The 21,684-nt window shown below is 46.6% G+C and overlaps 1 long non-coding RNA gene across 1 annotated transcript; it reads left to right on the top strand.

The window, feature by feature from the left end:
• The first annotated feature begins 1,589 nt into the window (after positions 1-1,589).
• On the top strand, positions 1,590-5,737 carry LOC123144644 (uncharacterized). The gene is made up of 2 exons (XR_006471793.1): positions 1,590-4,294; positions 5,361-5,737. It is a non-coding gene; the product is annotated as an uncharacterized lncRNA (long non-coding RNA).
• The last annotated feature ends 15,947 nt before the right edge of the window (positions 5,738-21,684 follow it).

Raw genomic sequence — 21,684 nt, 5'->3', positions numbered from 1 at the left:
CGCTGGCGACTGCTGAGGTTTTCGGGCCTCTAGCAACGACGCAGGGTGGGTTTTGTTTTGGGACTACACCGCCCGCGGAGATCAACACCCTCGGGTAAGAGAATCATGGATGCGACATCGTCAAGTGCGGGAACCGCCACATCTGACCTGGCGACGATGATGGAAGAGCTAGGATTGACGGAGGCAGATCTACAAGACGTGATAGTTGAAGAGGGAGAGCTGTCGCGTGAGGCGACCCGTTGGATGGTGCTGGCTAGGGTTCATACCGATAAACCCTACAGCCAGTACTGGTTCTTTAGAAATATGAGAGTGGCATGGGACTTGGCGCAGGTGGTGAAAATCAGACCCTTGGAGGAAAATCTCTACACGATGCAATTCTCGTGCCTAGGAGATTGGGAACGGGTAATGGAAGAGGGGCCTTGGAACAACAAAGGGAAGGCAGTCGTTCTAGCACCTTATGATGGCTTCACCAAACCCTCGACCATCGATCTCGACAAGATAGATATATGGGTACAGATCCACGATCTGCCGGATGGATATTACCCCAAGATCAAGGCTTTGTCTTCAACAGTTGGTGAGTTCATATACGCTGAGCCGAAATCTCATGATTTTGAAGGCAACTTTCCCCGTGTCCGTGTTAAGATAGATGTCACCAAGCCTTTGAAGAATGTTGTGTCACTTGTGGTCAAGAAGAAGGACGCCCTTGAGCAAGTAATCTTTCGAGTCAAATACGAAAGGCTTCCGGATTGGTGTGCAGTTTGCGGCAACCTGGGGCATCAGTTCAAGGAGTGTGGCGATGGGGTACATCAGCCGAAGGCGCTTGTGTTCAAAGACCTAAAAGCTGCTTGGTTTTGGGGACCAGGGGCCGGCCCGGGAGAAGGTAGTGGTACAAGTGGTGGCCGTGGCAGAGGCCGCGCCGGAAGAGGACGAGGGCGGACACATGAAGATCGTGGCCCGTTCTATGAGCAGAGTCATGAGTACCCTGAGACCCAAGAGGAAGATGCTGCTATGGAGGAAGGTGCAAACAATAGAAAAAGAGTAAAATCACACGTTAACACTCCATGTTATTATAATTGATTACAGACGACGTTAACTCAATTCATAACATAGAATATCGGATCAATTCAACATGATTTTTCTTCCAACGTCATCATCTCAATGTTGTTTCAGAACTATCATTTAACACTTAATGATATTCTAAGATCCGAAAAACGTGATCACCAACAATACTTGAGCTAGTCCTAGAGGCAACACTAAGAACCTTTTATTTAACCGTTTATCATTCCACACGTGCTTATGAGTTTTTCACTGAGTCGCATATTACAGGATCATAACAGTTATAGTATTTTTTCCCTAATCTCTCCCTAATAATAAAGCACGGATTGGGTCTCCGGGTTCACCGTCGTGGCTTTTTTCATAAAGGTCCCTGTGCTTTTTAGTATTTGACCCGCAATCCATATTAATCTGCCAGAAAACGGTTCGCTGGAAGAAAAAAAACCTACTCATCTGCCTCCTCGCCTCGATCCTGGCCTGTGCCCAGCCGAGCCAAATCCCCCAGCCCCCGCCGCCCCACTCGCCGCCGCGGCCGACCTCACCCCGCTCGCCGCCGCAACCGACATAAAACCGCCCGCCGCCGCGGCAGACCTCGACCCGCCCGCCGCCGCCCCACTCTCCGCCCCGGCAGACCTCAACCCGCCCGCCGCCGCGGCCGCACCTCTGGCCGCTCGCCGCCCCCGCCCTCGCCGTTGCGCTTGAGCGCAGCTTCTGCCTGACGCGCAGCCAGAAGAAACCCCAGCCACCTGAAAGACCCCGCGGCGCCGCTGACACATGAGTCCGAGGATGCAGAGGGCGTGGGGAGTAGGAGGTGGGAGTGGGAGGATGCAGCGGGGGTGGGGAGCAGGAGGTTGGGTCAGAGCTGGATGAGGAGTGCGTGGGCCACTCGACAGTGCTCTCCCGGAGATGCATCGCAGGTCACGGACGACGAGGAGCGGGAGGAATGTAGCGGCCTGGGAATTTACAGAGGAAGGAGATTCGTGGCAGACTCGCATGTCACGCACGATGAGGAGCCGGAGGAAAGTAGCGGCCCTTGGAATTTACAGAGGAATGCTTATGTGCTAACATTCGTAATCTTCGTATCTTATGTGGTTCGTTGTCCTCCTGCTGCAGCTCGGAGGCGCGGCGGCTCTCGTTGAAGCTCAGCGGCCCGGCGCTCCCGCTGCATCTTGGAGGCGCGGAGGCTCCTGCAGCGCGGAGGCTCCAGCTGAAGTTCGGCGGGGCAGCAGTTCCCGGCGGCCCGAGCAGACACGGGCGGGATCCCAGCTGAATCTCGAGGGAAGACGGTGACCGGCGATGAAGCTCCTTACATCACCTCTACCGCTGCTGTTCCTATCTGCTGCCACCGTTTAGGTTCGTGTGTGTTCTCCCTAGGAATCTCATACTTGCATCGGTTGGGAATTGGCCATGCCGCTGACGACCTGTGCTGTTTGCCACACCTAAAAACAGCGGTAGCAGGAGTATGTTGATTGTTGCGCTGTTACCATCAGATGAATAGGAAATCAACAGTATTAGGCATGTGTTACATTCCCTATTAGCTAGAAAATACTTGCGGTACATGCCATTTGTGAGAATGTCAATCTTGGCTGCAAACAAACATGGATAATTAGTAACTAGCCATTGTCCATGGCTCCGCGCATGCCAATCCTTAGCCAGACAAAACTTGTGGTACATGCCATCGCAAATTTCAGGACAAAAAAAGGCGCATGCCACTCCGAGTATTATGTTGTGCTTCAGAATGACAATGCTGGCACAGTTCTTGTGTACATTGCTTTTTTTATTAGAGATTTTCTGTGCTACATTCGTGGTGACAAGAAAACTGAAAAATGTCTAGATGCTGAAGAGTATTTTCTTATAGATGCTGCAAAATGTCTTTGTTCAATTTAACTTGGGTCATACACGAAGCTCCAGCTTCTATAGATATCCTCTATAGATAGCAATTATCATCTGCATTCATCTGGTTTCTTTTATTATTATTATTTTTGAACGGTCACCGGGGGGGAGAGCTTCCCCACCTGAATATATTACCACTCAAAATAGGATCGAAGAATTACAGCATTGGTTCAGATTACAACAACAACAGTTAACGAATAGCAGCAGAGAGGAAATTCAGCCATTGCTTAGCAGAAGTATTGTCTTCTTTCTTTTTGAACCGGAAGACCCAGAGGGAGAAATCTGCTACAATGTTACGAATTGTAGTTCTGTGGGTGTGATCCTCGTTTCTGAATACGAGGGCGTTTCTCGAATCCCAAATCTTCCATGCAACCGTCAGAGCGACCGAAGGCCAGATGTTTGGGTTGAGGCCAGGAATCGTAGGGTGTTGTTGCAGATCATCCAGGGAGGTTGGCGATGGCAGACCCAAGGAGGATCAAACCTGTGTTGCATAGGAGGAGAGCACAAAGCGAACTATTCTTTCGCCTTTTACTAAAGTTTCTTTTATTATGATGGATGGTTGTGGCCGGAACTGCAAATGCTCATTTAGATTTGGATGTAGAGGGTAAGAATGCTGAGAAAGCACAGGAATTTCAATAGGTCATGTGTTAGATGGCAATATTATTTTCAGGTTTGGTCAGAATTCACCTGCTTTGCTACAAGTGTGGTGTTCGATTTTCGGCCGGCAGCAAGTATCTAAGACGATTGGAGGTTCTTGCTGTGTAGTATTGTTGCTGCTCCTGTTAATGGACATGTATACGACCAAAAATCCCACAGGGTGCCTCAAACGTGGCTATTGAGTAAATGCATACATTGCCATGACATGTCCTCCCTACTCAATCGGCCGGACATGTATTCTTTTTTATCCTTTGTTTAGCTTTAAAGATTACTTTACTGGACTCATCATGCTTTTTACCATATAAGCATGGATGACTAGCATAGTTGAGTATTAGTTCAATGGAAGTTTTTTTGCTTAAATGAAAGTTTGTGGCATTGATTATGATGATTTTTTTGCTTAAATGGAAGTTTTTCTGTTTGAACTTTTGATTAACTATCTTTGTGACAATGATCCTCTATACTTTAACTATCTTTTGATTAACTATCTCCATTTGACTGAAGATGTTTCTTTGCTTCATGATCCTCTGAGACGCCCCCAGGTCACTGTCTCCACTCGCCAGCTGCCGGATGCTCTCCTTATATGTGCTAAGGATGCCATGTCGACCACATATCAACCAACAGATCTTCTGACAGGAACCAATTATTTGTGCTAATCTTCAAACTCCGTTACAAGAGATTTCTTAAAACTAAGGTCAGTTACATGGCGAAGAAATCTTCAAGCACAAAAACAGTGTATCCCTATCCTCTGAAGCATCAGCATGCTGCTGCCGCTCATAACTCACAATGAAATACTGTCCAGTCATGCTATTTGGGTATAAATATAGAATTCTTACGAAGTTATTTTTTTTCTGGGAATCTGTTTGTTTGTTACACTTTATGGTTCTTACAAAGTGATGCACATTGTGCTTCTGCCTCACCTGGTGCGTGGGTAATTATTTAGATAAAGTGATTAAGAAATGCATATACCGTAAAGCTCACAAAGGCCAGCTAATATGCTTGCATCTTTGCCATGAAATTACAGTACGACATGTTATTCAAAAGATTTCCGCTCAATGAGAGGAAAGCTAAATCCAATTACAACACGTTAGTGGATTTCACAACCTGTATCTTTGAGTGGTGCAATGATTTGTCTGGATGCTGCGCTAAGGATGAGCGGGTCAAGGTGCTGGACTGGCAGCACGGGAGGAGGATAATTCTGTCAGGTACAACAGAGCCGTCGACTAAAGAATTAACCAAACCAATCGCTTTATTTGAAGCTCTGAATTGTAGACTTGTAGTTATTTTTATGTTCTTCTTTTTATCTTAATATGGGAGGATTATCACTGTATAATCTGAGATCCTGAGATATCAACGTTTAGCATTGATAAATGTGTCACGTTGACTGGGTCTATTAGGCAGTACTCGTAAGATCGATAATTCTAAGTTCGACCTCTAATTGGCAACTAATTACTGGGCATCTGATTGCTGATTTATGCGTAGAGAGAAAACATAGTTCAGTTGTTAAAATAGCAGTCGTACTGTTCCTAAATTTTGTTCGAACAGCTGGCTATTCTACTAGACTTGAACTATTTCCATTTTCCCTTTCACTGGATACTTTTAGTGCAAACAAACAGTCTTTTCTTTAATTGGCAGCAATTTGCAGTTGGGTGGGTATTGCTCGTTCTCATTTACATATCTTTTCCATGGCCTTTGTTGAAACACAATAACTTGCTGTAGACATTGTACAATGATCACATTTCTCTTCATTCCTTGGCCAGCTTAAATTTTACCGATCCGGTACATGGTTGACATAGGAACTAAGATGTGCAGATACAGTTGGCTAATGTCATGCATACTGGAGGAACAAAGGAGTTTATGTCAGTTAAATTTCCACTTCAAGAGATTTGGTGGCCCTTCTTGGTATGTCCAATTGTTAAATATAGCACTGCATCAACCAGACCTTAATCCTCCACTTTTGTAATTTTGACCACAAGAAACTGTAGTTTAATTGTAGTATTTGGACAAAGTTAAGCCATACACCTAATTGTAGCATTTTGGAGGACGAGCTTCATGAAGCTCGTTTTTCTGAAAAATTCAAAAATCATATTTTTTAAGTTCCGAAAATTCTGGAACAAATCATCAATATTCGTATGGATGTGCTTTACATGTGTATAAAGTCTGGGGATGAAATACATTATGATGAGAGCTACAAAAAAAAGACAAATTCATGCATTTTTTATAGTGAACAGTGCATGTAATGTTCACCATTTCAAAATCATGATTTTGTCTTTTTTATGTAGCTCTCACCATAATGTATATCATTTTAAAATTTCCCATGTCATAATACGCTTCTTCCTGTCCGTTTTTTCTTGATTTTGATATTTTTCTTAATATCCGAGGTGGTACTATCGTCCGCCGTTCCCGTGTGTGATCGAGTAAAAGCCCATCTGTTTTTCGTACGTTAATTAATTTTTTCCGCGTCAAAAAAAATTATTTGCCTTAGGCAGGACTCGAACCTGGGTATAGCACTGAAATTACACATGCACACAAACCAACTAAACTAGGCAATGCTGTTCTGCTTGACGAAAGAAAGAAACCCTATTATTGTGCATTGGTTTTCTCCGGTCCAAGGCCTAGATTAAATCAGTTTCAGCTGCTTACTTTGGCCCAAAGCCCATGCGAGGCAATATATCAAATTAACCCTTTTATGTTCGTCTATACATTAAAAATAGTCCCACATTGCTCTCTTACAACGAATTTTATCAATTTATATACTTTAGCAATGCCTGACGAATCAACAAGTTGGGCAATAAGCAAGCACTGTTGAGATTATAAGCCAATAAAAGAAAGACAGACCCGATTAAATTAGTTGTGCATTGGTGATGGGCTCTCTAAAATGGATTAGACGGAGGGATTTGTGAGCGGTTTATGAGCTGCTAAAACTGTAGAGCGACGAGGACCTACAACTTGTCTAAAAGACATATTTATGAGCTGCTAAAAGACATAACTAAACACATGTGTGATCAGATATATGCCTTTCTAATCGAATTGCCATATTTTTTTGTCATTTTGTGATTTTTTTAGAGCATGCATACTTGCGAAACCTTAATTTTCTTGCTTGCAAGAGCCTCTTGTGACAGTCTGTCTGACTTAATTCACTTCCTGTCTCCTTAAAACAAGAAATGAAGCCGTTGCTATATTAGTTAAAGGAGGTCGTCGCAAAGACGTGATTGCTTAAGTGGCAAGGCGAGTCTAAATGCTAATTATTTACGTTATGATGTTGCGCGTTCGATTTTGATCAGAAGACCGGGGAAAGACTGACACATCACACATGGATACATGATGTCTCCTGGATGCATAGGGTATGTCCCATTAAGTTCCCTCCTTCAGTCCGTTGCATGATCACTCTCAATCGATATATCTCAAAAGAAAAGATATATCATTTTTATCATCAGCACCCTGTTATTTTTATCCCGGTGCAACACACGGGCATTTGTGCTAGTTAATAATAAAGTACGCATCGAGTCTGTCGGGTTCACCGTCGCGGCATTTTTGCGAAAAAATCCTTATGTTTTTTCTTTATTAACCCGCAGTCCCTGTTTTAGTCAATCCGGAACGTTTCGTTTTGTAAAAAGAAAAAAAAACTGGCCATCGCGCGGAGCGCCGCTACTCCAGCCGCAGCCAGCTCCTTCTTCTCTATCCACGTCCCTCGCATCGCCCTCCTCTCCCCCGCAGCTGCTTTGCGCCATCTCCCAGCTTGCACGCGACGCGAGCTCGCACCTTCCATGGAATCAGCTCCTCCTCTCCTTCCCTCGCCGGCATGCCTCGCCCTTTGGCGCCTCCCCTCCTTCCGCACGGGCAGCGTGCTGCTGCGCCCGTCCTTTGGTGCAGCACCTCCGGCCACCACAACAACGAGCAACTCCGTCGCCGTGGGCCTCCTCCTTGCCTTGCACCAGCTCCACTTGCTCGCCTTGTGTCGCCGGCCATGAGGACTCCTCCGCGAGATTTGGATGGAAAATTAGAGCGTGCTCTCCCTCCCCTGCCCTCGACGTCAGCGGCGGATGGTGCGGCAGGGACGACGCTCGGTGGAGAGGTGAGCGCTCTTGCGTGTGAGTGCGGGCATCAGAGGTGGTTGAGGTGAGCGGCATGGGTGACCAGGCGTTGGGCGACGAGAGGAGAAGAAGGGGCGACCGGATGCACAAGGGGGCGCGAGGGAGCCGCAGCTGGGCGATGGCTGCCATGGCCGGAGGCGGCAGCTCGGGCATTGTGACGCGATGCACATCGGGAGAGGAGCAGAGGAAGAGCGAGGCCAACGGCGGTCCGGCGGGGTTCGTCGGCGTGTGCGGCCGGGCCGGTCGCCGGGTGGTGCGACGACGAGGCCGTGCAGCGAGGCCGCGTGGGGGATCGGGTGCAAGGCACCTCACCTCTGTGAGTGTGCGAGTGTGGCGGCGCACACGGGATCGAGAGAGATGAGAGGAATTTGGGGATCGGGATAGGGTTCCAGTGAGGGAGGCTGCCGCTGGTGATGGGCTGAGGAAAAAGGGCCTGCAAATTGCTGCTATGCATTGCTCGGGCCAAAAAGAAACACACACAGAGAGCGGTGAGGTATATGCTCTTTTATAAGAACTTAAGAACTTTGTCTAAAAAAAACTTAAAAATATTTTATTTTGGGTTGTACCAACTCCACATAAATTATTCCACGTGGAACTTATATTTACACTGCTATATAAATATAATTCCTACTATTTAGTTAAGAGGTTTAAATTGAAAATGGGTTATGGTTAATTTCAAATGAATGAAATGATTTGTTTTTAGCTACCTAATATTATTGGGAGGCTATGTTCATGAGTTACAAATAGAACCACCATGTGAATTCCCTCAATGTAAATAGATCAAAGCTCCATACAAATTATTTGTTTGAATTTCTTTTGGGTTGGCAAATTTAATAAAATTTCAAGTGAGTGTTTTTAAACAACCACATTTCAAATTAAAGCATGATGACATGACCAGCAAAAATAATATGAAACAAACATTGTAGTTCAGCATATGTGGTACTGACGCAAGAGAAGCCTAAGATGCCCAGCCATGTTGCACTTATGAAAAAAAGTAAAGAATCGGGGATAAGAAAATTCCATGTTCCAAGGAAAGGTCTGGTTGACTCGGTCCTTATAGACGTTATTCCAAATTTGTATTTCGAGACCGCACGAGGCCTAAGCCGCGGCTGCCTTTATTCAGAAACAGTGTGCCCCGACGGGCCTTCACACATTGTGCATGTTCTTTTTTATGTATTGCATTTTTGACTAACCGTGTGAATCTCCTAAGTTTTCAATAGTGATAATGATGTCGTACTAAATAAAAAATAGGCATAGTTGGCAGATGCGAAGACATCGGTCGTGATAAAATGATCGGCTTTACATACATGCTCATAACAGAAATACCTTAAGTTGAAGGTTTGAGTTTTTTTTTCTCCGTTGCAACGCACAGGCCCTTTTGCTAGTCTCTCCCTAATAATAATAAAGCACGGATTGACTCCGTGGGTTCACCGTCACAATACGCTTCTTTCCGTGATTTTACGCTTTCAGTTCGAATTTAAAACATATTCGAGATGGTACTAAAACATGCATCCGTTCGCCAGAAAATACGTTGCCTCCCTATGTACGTCCGGCTGGGCCTTGTGCTTCTCGCTGGGCCTTGGCCGAAAGAAGCACACGCAATATTTCGTCCATCCTAATCCTTGCTAAAATACCTGCCTGTACATGAGTGCATCAATGGCTTCCCATATTTAAAAGTATCACCTCGGTCTTTCACATCCACCTAGACCAGTTAATATACCTCTAGAAAACTAGCAATCACGTGGCATCCGAGACGTGGAAAAACAACAAGAGAAAAAGCAGGCATTCATGAGGTGACATGGGAAAACGACGGGAAGAAAAGCACGCATGCATGTACGGCCAAACAAAGACCAACGCATGGTCTCCTTGCGCACGACCATCAGCCACCCAGCCGGCACCACCACGAGCAAGAGCAACGAGGTACTTCAGATGTCGTATTGGCCGAAGCCGCAACGCCGTACTCCCGGCCGGTGCCGCCTTGCATGGAGAGGTAGGGGATGCTCTCGATGGCCGGGAGCGCGCCGCTCGCCGGTGGCCGGGCAGGACGAGGCACGGCGCCTCCGGCCTTAAACGTCGCGCAAGGTGCGGAAGGCAACGACGAAGGCCAGACCGTGCTCAGGCGGCCGTGACGGGCTAGCAATATTCAAGGGAAGGCTAGCTAATAACTGCTTTAATTAAGCTGCTGGAAAAGTGACGCGGCTTCAGTAGGAGAGAGAGAGAATCGATCAAGTGGCTAGCTAATAGTTAAATAAAAGAGAAGCACACCATATACTTCGAGACATATGTACGTGCATGATGATGCCATCCATACTTAAAATCCCCTTTTATATGGCGGCTGCTAGGATCAGCCGGATAATTTCCTAGAGAAATCATCCGCCTAGCCAGCCGTCCGTTTTAGCGTTTGTAGTCGATCGATTTGGCGCAGCACCGAGAGCCTCCGGGTGCTATCCATGGCAAACATCGAGCGTACCCCCAACGACACCTTCTAGCGAAGCTTCAATGCAACCTTCGACGGCAAGACAAAGCTGCAACATGGCACCGGCGAAACTCCATTGCCCTCCGGCGAAGCTCTAATGCAACCTTCGTCGGTGAGACAAAGCTGCAAGGCGGCACCGACAGCACCGGCGAAACTCCATTGCCCTCCGGCGAAGCTCCAATGCGACCTTTGTTGGGAAACGTAGCAGAAATTCAAAATTTTCCTACGTGTCACCAAGATCTATCTATGGAGAAACCAGCAACGAGGGGAAGGAGAGTGCATCTACATATCCTTGTAGATCGCTAAGCGGAAGCGTTCAATTGAACGGGGTTGATGGAGTCGTACTCGCCGTGATCCAAATCACCGATGATCCTAGTGCCGAACGGACGGCACCTCCGTGTTCAACACACGTACAACCCGGTGACGTCTCCCATGCCTTGATCCAGCAAGGAGAGAGGGAGAGGTTGAGGAAGACTCCATCCAGCAGCAGCACAACGGCGTGGTGGTGATGGAGGAGCGTGGCAATCCAGCAGGGCTTCGCCAAGCACCGCGGGAGAGGAGGAGTACTTGGGAGAGGGGGAGGGCTGCGCCAGAACATGTGGTGCGGCTGCCCTCCCACCCCCCACATATATATAGGGGCAAGGGAGAGGGGGGCCGGCCCCCTCAGATCCAATCTGAGGAGGGGGCGGCGGCCAAGGGGGGGAGGAGTGCCTCCCAAGTCAAGTGGAGGCCCTCCCCCTTAGGGTTTTCCCCTTCCCATGCGCATGGGCCTTGGGGGGGGCTGGTGCCCCTGGCCCATTAAGGCTAGGGCGCCCCCTACAGCCCATGCTACTGTATTGGACGTGGTGGAACAATTTCCGGACCTCCGGACCCCTCCGGAATCCCCCGGAACCTTCTGGAAGCTTCCCGGTACAATACCGAAAAAACCCGAACTTTTTCCGGAACTCGAACAACAACTTCCCATATATAAATCTTTACCTCCGGACCATTCCGGAACTCCTCGTGACGTCCGGGATCTCATCCGGGACTCCGAACAACATTTGGTAACCACATACAAACTTCCTTTATAACCCTAGCGTCATCGAACCTTAAGTGTGTAGACCCTACGGGTTCGGGAACCATGCAGATATGACCGAGACGTTCTCCGGTCAATAACCAACAGCGGGATATGGATACCCATGTTGGCTCCCACATGTTCCACGATGATCTCATCGGATGAACCACGATGTCAAGGACTCAATCGATCCCGTATATAATTCCCTTTGTCTAGCGGTATTGTACTTGCCCGAGATTCGATCGTCGGTATACCGATACCTTGTTCAATCTCGTTACCGGCAAGTCTCTTTACTCGTTCCGTAACACATCATCCCGTGATCAACCCCTTGGTCACATTGTGCACATTATGATGATGTCCTACCGAGTGGGCCCAGAGATACCTCTCCGTTTACACGCAGTGACAAATCCCAGTCTCGATTCGTGCCAACCCAACAGACACTTTCGGAGATACCTGTAGTGCACCTTTATAGCCACCCAGTTACGTTGTGACGTTTGGTACACCCAAAGCATTCCTACGGTATCCGGGAGTTGCACAATCTCATGGTCTAAGGAAATGATACTTGACATTAGAAAAGCTTTAGCATACGAACTATGATCTTTGTGCTAGGCTTATGATTGGGTCTTGTCCATCACATCATTCTCCTAATGATGTGATCCCGTTATCAACAACATCCAATGTCCATGGTCAGGAAACCGTAACCATCTATTGATCAACGAGCTAGTCAATTAGAGGCTTACTAGGGACATGGTGTTGTCTATGTATCCACACATGTATCTGAGTTTCCTGTCAATACAATTATAGCATGGATAATAAACGATTATCATGAACAAGGAATAATAATAACCAATTTATCATTGCCTCTAGGGCATATTTCCAACAGTCTCCCACTTGCCACTAGAGTCAATAATCTAGTTCACATCGCCATGTGATTAACACTGATAGGTCACATCGCCATGTGACCAACATCTAAAGAGTTTACTAGTGTCTTAAACTAGTTCACATCACCATGTGATTAAGTCTCAATGAGTTCTGGGGTTTGATCATGTTTTGCTTGTGAGAGAGGTTTTAGTCAACGGGTCTGTAACATTCAGATCCGTATGTACTTCGCAATTCTCTATGTCATATTGTAAATGCTGCTTCCACGCTCCACTTGAAGCTATTCCAAATGGTTGCTCCATTATACGTATCCGATTTGCTACTCAGAGTCACTCAGATAGGTGTTAAAGCTTGCATCGACGTAACCCTTTACGCCGAACTCTTTATCATCTCCATAATCAAGAAACATGTTCTTATTTACTCCAAGGACAATTTTGACCGTTGTCCAATGATCCCCATTCCTGGATCATTCTTGTACCCCTTGACTGACTCATGGCAAGGCACACTTCCGGTGCGGTACACAACACACCATACTATAGAGCCTATGTCTGAAGCATAGGGGCCGACCTTCGTCCTTTCTCTCTCTTCTGCTGTGGTCGAGCTTTAACTCTTAACTTCATACCTTACAACTCAGGCAAGAACTCCTTCTTTGACTGATCCATCTTGAACACCTTCAAGATCATGTCAAGGTATGTGCTCATTTGAAAGTACCATTTAGCGGTTTTGATCTATCCTCATAGATCTTGATGCTTAATGTTCAAGCAGCTTAATCCAGGTTTTCTATTGAAAACACTTTTCAAATCACCCTATATGCATTCCAGAAATTCTACATCATTTCTGATCATCAATATGTCAACAACATATACTCATCAAAAATTCTATAGTGCTCCCACTCACTTCTTTGTAAATACAAGTTTCTCATGAACTTTGTATAAACCCAAAATCTTTGATCATCTCATCAAAGCTCACATTCCAACTCCGAGATGCTTACTCCAGTCCTTAGAAGGATCACTGGAGCCAGCATACCTTTTAGCATCCTTAGGATCGACAAAAACTTTCTGATTGTATCACATACAACCTTTCCTTACGAAAACTGGTAAGGAAACTCGTCTTGACATCCATCTGCCAGATTTCATAAATGCAGCTAATGCTAACATGATTCTGACGGACTTAAGCATTGCTACGGATGAGAAAATCTCATCGTAGTCAATTCCTTGAACTTGTGAAAAACTCTTCGCCACAAGTCGAGCTTCATAGACGGTGACATTACCGTCCACGTCCGTCTTCTTCTTAAAGATCCATTTATCTCAATGGCTTGCTGATCATCGGGCAAGTCCACCAAAGTCCATGCTTTGTTCTAATACATGGATCCTATCTCGGATTTCATGGCCTCTAACCATTTATCGGAATATAGGCCCACCATTGCTTCTCCATAGCTCGTAGGTTCATTGTTGTCTAGCAACATGATCTTCAAGACAGGATTACTGTACCACTCTGAAGTAGTACGCATCCTTGTCACCCTACGAGGTACGGCGGTGACTTGATCTGAAACTTCATGATCACTATCATAAGCTTCTATTTCAATTGGTGTAGGCCCCACAGGAACAACTTCATGTGCCTTGCTACACACTAGTTGAAGTGACGGTTCAATAACCTCATCAAGTCTCCACCATCCTCCCACTCAACTTTTTGAGACAAACTTTTCCTCGAGAAAGGACCCAATTCAAGAAACAATCTCTATTGCTTTCGGATATGAATTAGGAGGCATACCCAACTGTTTTGGGTGTCCTATGAAGATGCATTTTATCCGCTTTGGGTTCGAGCTTATCAACCTGAAACTTTTTCACATAAGCGTCGCAGCCCCAAACTTTTAAGAAACAACAACTTAGGTTTCTCCAAACCATAGTTCGGTGTCGTCTCAACGGAATTACGTGGTGCCCTATTAAAGTGAGTGCGCTTGTCTCTAATGCCTAACCCATGAATGATAGTGGTAATTCGATAAGAGACATCATGGTACGCACCATATCCAATAGGGTGCAACTATGATGTTCGGACACACCATCACACTATGGTGTTCCAGGCGGTATTAATTGTGAAACAATTTCCATAGTGTCTTAATTGCGTGCCAAAGCTCGTAACTCAGATACTCATCTCTATGATCATATCATAGACCTTTTTTCCTCTTGTCACGAAGATCTTCAACTTCACTCTGAAATTACTTGAACCTTTCAATAATTCAGACTTGTGTTTCATCAAGTAAATGTACTCAACATCTACTCAAATCATCTGTGAAGTAAGAACATAACGATATTCACTGCATGCCTCAGCACTCATTGGACTGTACACATCAGAATGTGTTACTTCCAACAAGTTGCTATCTTGTTCCATCTTACTGAAAAACAAGGCTTTTCAGTCATCTTGCCTATGTGGTATGATTTGCATATCTCAAGTGATTCAAAATCAAGTGAGTCCAAACGATCCGGCAAAGACATCGGCGAGACAAAGCTGCAAGGCGGCACCGACAACACCGGCGAAACTCCATTGCCCTCCTGCGAAGCTCCAATGTAACCTTCGTTGGCGAGACAAAGCTGCAAGGCGGCATCGACGGTGCCGGTGAAGCTCCATTGCAGCAGCAATGATGCTCCAATGCAGCACCGACGGAGCTCCGTTGCAGCCTACAGCCCCGCGGCGCTCCATTGCAACCCCGACGGCGCGGCGAAGCTCAACTGCAGCTCCGGTGTGCTTTGTTGCAGCTCCGGCGGCGCTTCATTGCAGCCCCGGCGGAGCTTCAACGACCCGCACGGCGCTCCGTTGCATCCCTGATGGCACCATCGTTGTCTACAGCACCGCGAGCCTGTCACACCAGACGCTGGTCTGCAGCACCGCGAGTGCGTCACGCCAGACGCCGGTCTGCAGCACCGATGCCATCCTGCGACATCGCGCCAAGACGACGGTCTGTAGCACTGATGCCATCCCGCGGCGTAGTTTCCCACGCACACCGGTGTCCCCTACAATGCTGGCGAGCACAACGCATGTCTCCCGTGCAACGCCGGTAAGCACTACATCTCACCAACGGCTGAGCCGACGAGTGTTGCAACGCAGCGCAGCGGCAACGGCCATATTTGCTTCACATCACGGCCATAGCTTTGCAAAACATTGAACGGAGAGTACGGACTTGGGGGCTACAGCTTGAGAGCATGTCCATGGTGGAGAGGAGCAAATAGAGAAGAAGGTCATAGAGACGAAGGGGATCTCGTATAGAGAAAGAGGAAAAAGAATGGGTGGCTTGTGTGCCTCTTGGCAGAAGGTAAGGAAGCGGTGGGCGGTGGGTGGGCCTCCATGGGACACGTGGTACATGCAGGATGTGGTTTGCGAGCGACGAAATCATCCGGCTTAAAAATAACGTTTTCCCTTTTATATTCATATTTTACTTTTTTTGTGAGAAGGACCCCAGATTATATTGATATTGAAAATAAGCAGTGATACAACACAACCCAAGAAAAAATATGAATTTACAAACTGCACCATGGGGAACCAATCTAGCCACACCTCCAACGAGGGATGAGGGCGCGCCACTGTGGCCATCTCCTTCGCTCCCTACCAGAGCCGGGGAAACCCTTAGTTGTGCGCACAGAATAAAGACGTCAGGAAATCACATCCTTGGTCCAGGAGGACCAGCACGCCTGAGATAAGCCAGATCGGAACTACGCCGCCACTTGCGTCGGTTTGTTGAACGATGATGATGAAGCGCCGCCACCCACGAGAACCTGCAAATCCGAAGTCACCACGCTCCTACTAGAGCTCCATGCCCCCATGTTGAGGCCGAGCACACATCACCATGACGGCAGGGCCAAAGCAAAAGAAAGTTCCACCTCGAGATCGGCACCGCCGCACACCAGCCTCGATTGGTTAGCTTACTACCAGATTCGCTGCCGACCGCCTCACAGCAACCCACCGGAATCGAATCCGAAGCAGATTTTCCACGCCGCCACCACCATAACCGTCAATACAAAAACTGGTGAAAGAAGAAAACCTAGCCCTAACCTAACTACACGCCATCGACAAGACGGTGAGGTTCCCCCTTCTCCCGCCGCCGTCGGAACGGCTGCCAGAGAGAGAGGGGGAACCCCTCGAGTCGCTGGCGGAGGACAGTGGTAACCGGGCCGCCTTCGGTTGCACCTCTCTCACAGGGGGGGGGGGACAAAATGAAAGAATGTGAGTTTTATTATTATTTCTAATTCAACATTGCCCTTAGGGCGATTGACCCCTTTAGGTTCATATGTTTTTTTTCTTAGCTTGACTATTTTTTTAGTTAAAAACATCTTCTTGCTCTGGCATGATTCATCCAACTCAACGACATTATTTTAGATTTTAAACATTCTCTTGCGCTAGCGTGGTTAAGCAACACATGTGTCGTGTGTTGGACGTGCTCACCACCTTGAAATGATTGACCATGTTCGGTGACCACTACAATCACCATTGACGAGGACAGACAGGAGGATAAACAACAACACGAATAAGATGATTCTTATAGGATACCGTGTTAAAATATAAGACATGGATCTGGGTGAGAGAGACTTGATCGATACATGTTTATTGGTTATGGGTATATGATGTTTTTGTTGGGGAACATAGTAATTTCAAAAAAATTCCAACGCACACGCAAGATCATGGTGATGGCATAGCAACGCGAGGGGAGAGTGTTGTCCACGTACCCTCGTAGACCGTAAGCGGAAGCGTTAGCACAACGCGGTTGATGTAGTCGTACGTCTTCACGATCCGACCGATCAAAGCACCGAACGTACGACACCTCCGAGTTCAGCACACGTTCAGCTCGATGACGATCCTCGGGCTCCGATCCAGCAAAGCTTCGGGGATGAGTTCCGTCAGCACGACAGCGTGGTGACGATGATGATGTTCTACCGGCGCAGGGCTTCGCCTAAACTCCGCGACGATATGACCGAGGTGGAATATGGTGGAGGGGGGCACCGCACACGGCTAAGGAACAATCCGTAGATCAACTTGTGTTGTTGTGGGGTGCTCCCCTGCCCCCGTATATAAAGGAGGGAGGGGGAGGTGCGGCCGGCCCCCTTGGGGTGCGCTTGGAGGAGTCCTACTCCCACCGGGAGTAGGACTCCCCCCTCTTGCATTGGTGGAGAAGGAAAGGGGGAGGGGAAAGAGGAAAGGGGGGCGCCCCCCCTTCCTTGTCCTATTCGGACTAGGGGGGGAGGAGGCGCGCGGCCCGCCCTGGCCGGCCCTCCTCTTCTCCCTCATGGCCCACTAAGGCCCATTAACCCTCGGGAGGGTTCCGGTAACCCCCCGGTGTTCCGGTAAAATCCCGATTTCACCCGGAACCTTTCCGATATCCAAACACAGGCTTCCAATATATCAATCTTTATGTCTCGACCATTTCGAGACTCCTCGTCATGTCCGTGATCACATCCGAAACTCCGAACAAACTTCGATACATCAAAACTTATAAACTCATAATAAAACTGTCATCGTAACGTTAAGCGTGCGGACCCTACGGGTTCGAGAACTATGTAGACATGACCTAGAACTATTCTCGGTCAATAACCAATAGCGAAACCTGGATGCCCATATTGGTTCCTACATATTCTACGAAGATCTTTATCGGTCAAACCGCATAACAACATACGTTGTTCCCTTTGTCATCGGTATGTTACTTGCCCGAGATTCGATCGTCGGTATCCAATACCTAGTTCAATCTCGTTACCGACAAGTCTCTTTACTCGTTACGTAATGCATCATCCCGTAACCAACTCATTGGTCACATTGCTTGCAAGGCTTATAGTGATGTGCATTACCGAGAGGGCCCAGAGATACCTCTCCGACAATCGGAGTGACAAAACCTAATCTCGAAATACGCCAACCCAACATGTACCTTTGGAGACACCTGTAGTACTCCTTTATAATCACCCAGTTACGTTGTGACATTTGGTAGCACCCAAAGTGTTCCTCCGGTAAACGGGAGTTGCATAATCTCATAGTTACAGGAACATGTATAAGTCATGAAGAAAGCAATAGCAACATACTAAACGATCAAGTGCTAGGCTAACGGAATGGGTCATGTCAATCACATCATTCTCCTAATGATGTGATCCCGTTTAATCAAATGACAACTCTTTTGTCCATGGCTAGGAAACTTAACCATCTTTGATTCAACGAGCTAGTCAAGTAGAGGCATACTAGTGACACTATGTTTGTCTATGTATTCACACATGTATTATGTTTCCGGTTAATACAATTCTAGCATGAATAATAAACATTTATCATGATATAAGGAAATAAATAATAACTTTATTATTGCCTCTAGGGCATATTTCCTTCAGATTTTTTTCTCCCGTTGCAACGCACGGGCATTTGTGCTAGTCTATTCCTAATCTCTCCCTAATCTCTCCCTAATAATAAAGCACGGATTGGGTCTTCGGGTTCACCGTCACTTTTCCCTTAATAAAGTGACAAATAATTACCCACCACTGCCATCGATGGGTGGAAGAAACGATTCGCTAAACATCTGAAAAAAGACATTAAAAAATTCGAAAAAGAAAGTGCTGCCCGACCCAACCCTTGTTCCCCAATTCGGACAAACCGGCCTCCCTACGCCGCCGATGTTTCCCACCGCGTCAACCTCCTAGACGCCACCGCCGTTGCCAAGGAGCGCCCCCTCCCCCCCGGTCCCTGCGAGGTCAATTCCCGTTGCTGAGGTTCCCCGTCTCCATCGGCTGCCCACGTGCCCGGCGGTGGAGATGGCTACGGACGACAAGGCGGCCACGGTGCTCGCGCGGGAGGAGGGAGGCCGCCTCCATCTGGCCGCCGCCGTCCGCGTCCATGCAGAGGAGCTGCCGCCATCGGCTGTCATTTCCCCACGCCGCACAAGATTGGCCATGGCCGCCTCGAGTTCGTCGCGGGAGAAGATACTCGCCCGCGTTAATAGCTAGCAGTCGTCCGCCTGCTGGGTCGCACGCGCGCAGAATCAGCTCACGGGTGACTGGGGGCAGCGTCGCTAAGGAACCAGGGGACCATGGCGGCCGAGGCCTGTGATATGGCGATTGAGCATGCGCTGCTCCGACATGTGTAGCTGTCCAGCTTCCCACCACAGCGTCTTCATCCACATCAGCTGACATGAAAATTAATTGGAAAAGCAAGAACCCAATTGATTTTTTATTGCCTCTCCCCTCCAGATTTTTCCCATATCGCGAGATAGTGGCTGTGGCATGTTGGGGCTGACGCAGCAAACACAGAGACGGAAGCTCGCAGAGAAGTTGTGCAGTGCAGGCGGGCAGGCCGGGGCGACGTCGCCGGGGTGGCTTGGACGGAGGTGCTAGATTGGAATGCCGAGGTGATGAGGACGGTGCAGAGAAATAACAGAACACAAACACAGGGGTGCTTGTGCTGAAGATACACAACAAAATCGTGTTTGTGTATGTCCGGCCGACAGATGAATCAATCTCCTTTCAAGTTTCAACCCAGCAACCTTCATGTACGTACATGTGTGTATCAAGGACGCACGGATCCATTGGCCTGAGCACGACACATCAGTTCACTAATTCCATCAGTGTCATTCCTAACAAGGTAAGTATGATTCCCTAATCCTTGAGTTTCTTAGTCGATCTTTGATCTTTGATCCCTAATGTCGTCATATTTTATTGATTCTATAAAAGATCTCAAACAGGAATACATAGCATGATTTAGATGGAACCATTTTTGAGGCTACAATTCCTATAACTTCCCTTGTCAATTTGATAAAATTACATGTGTGGTGGAGATTCAAGCCTATTACGGTTTACATTGTCAGAATTCTTCAAGACCATCTGTCGATCCTCACTATGTTTGAAAACATATTTATATATTTGTGTGCTGGATTTTCTTATGTAGATGCTACATGAGAGGAAGCTATACGACAATCCTGCTCAACTTGGTACAGATCAGATCGATTTTATTGTAAATATTTATGCTTAATAGATACAAGCCTCCCTCTTCGGCCTTTCTTTTATCCATCCTAAGCAGGTCGCCAGCACTTGTCAATCGTTGCTGCCTTGACTCGCCGCCGACGTCGCCGGTTGGGCCGAAGGGTACAAGATCATCACGCGGCCCAGTGCATGGGCGCCGAGTATGCTTGATTGCCATGTCGGAGGCGGAGGTCCTAGAGCTTGGTGGCATGTGTCTGATGTTTCTTTTTTCTCCCGTTGCAACACACTGATCGATTTATTCATGCATCCGCTGATTTACTCTGAATTTTTTTTCAGCCGTCAAACATTAACTGGATTGGTTCGTGGATATGCAGTGTGACAAGTCGTGTGAGATGAAGGTGGTGAACTGTCTCAATGTGAAGCCAAGTATGTGGTGGATTTTCCATGGTTGATGGTAGACCGGTAAGGGTAAAAGTTTGAGCTGTCAAATTTTGTGTGATCGATCTCCTGGATGGTCAAACCTGAAAAGTTCAGTGAAGATTCAGATTACAGACGGATGCCTTTTCTGCCTACAATGCTATAATCACGCCAACTATGCGCATGGAGTACCATTGATGATACAAGAATTGCTTCACATAGGCAGGTGGGTGCATGCAGAACTGCCGAGGCCGGATGGTGTCCGGGACCAACTATATGATCTGCTCCGAAAGGAACACGATGCAGCCTTGATGTCGGCGTAAGTCTTGATGTAATCCTCAAAAAAGATATTGCTTGCAGATAGGTTATACACAAACATGCATGTTGTAGGTGTGTTAATTTTCGACAAAGGGGATGTGCTGGACTGAGTGGCCGTTTTATTAAAACAAAGGGATGGAACTTGCAATATTTGAATCAATAGAGGTTATCTTTCATATGAATTTTATTATTAGATACTTGCAGATGTGTGTCAATTCCTTAGATCATGTTTGATTCTTAAAATTGTAGATGTTTCATATATAACCATCAATTATATTTATGCAACTGGCAGTCCCTGTGCATTCTTTTTTATCTGCTCTAAACACACATTTCAGTTTATAAGAATCATACATGTCAGTCTATAAGTAAGATTATGAGTTGATCCAATGCCGAAAACAAATCAGTTGAACATGTTTGTTCTAGCAGTTTTAGGCAACATTTCATATGTGTATGAAGTTTCATTCCATGTGAAGTCAATGATTGTTTTTTTACAGAATTATTCAGGTTTGATTGGTGAAGCTGCGTTGAGCAAAGAAGATATGTTTATTTGTGAGGAATTTTTGCAGGTAATATCCGTCCAACCATACATAAGACTGATATTCTCATTCTTTATCAATGTATACTTGGCCTCTACTCTCATATGTGTTGAGAAATGGCTGGAACATCTATTGTTGTTTGTATAATCTTACACTGAAAAATAATTTATGATAGCAAACAGGTTAACCAGGGCGCAAGTTTTGTTTATACATAATTTCAGAAGTACTATTAATTTTTTGGCTGATTTCTCAAACTACATAATGGCTAATTTTTTGAACCAATTATTTGTGAGCTATGGAGGAGAACAAATATGATTCACGATATATTGTGATTAAGAAAGAAGAGTGATTTAATGGTAATTTTTTTAAATGATAA

This window comes from Triticum aestivum, chromosome 1B (genome assembly GCF_018294505.1).
Source record: "Triticum aestivum cultivar Chinese Spring chromosome 1B, IWGSC CS RefSeq v2.1, whole genome shotgun sequence".
Lineage (NCBI taxonomy): Eukaryota > Viridiplantae > Streptophyta > Magnoliopsida > Poales > Poaceae > Triticum > Triticum aestivum.
Note: the sequence above shows the minus strand (reverse complement) of the source record. Positions and strands in the feature narration are given on the sequence as shown.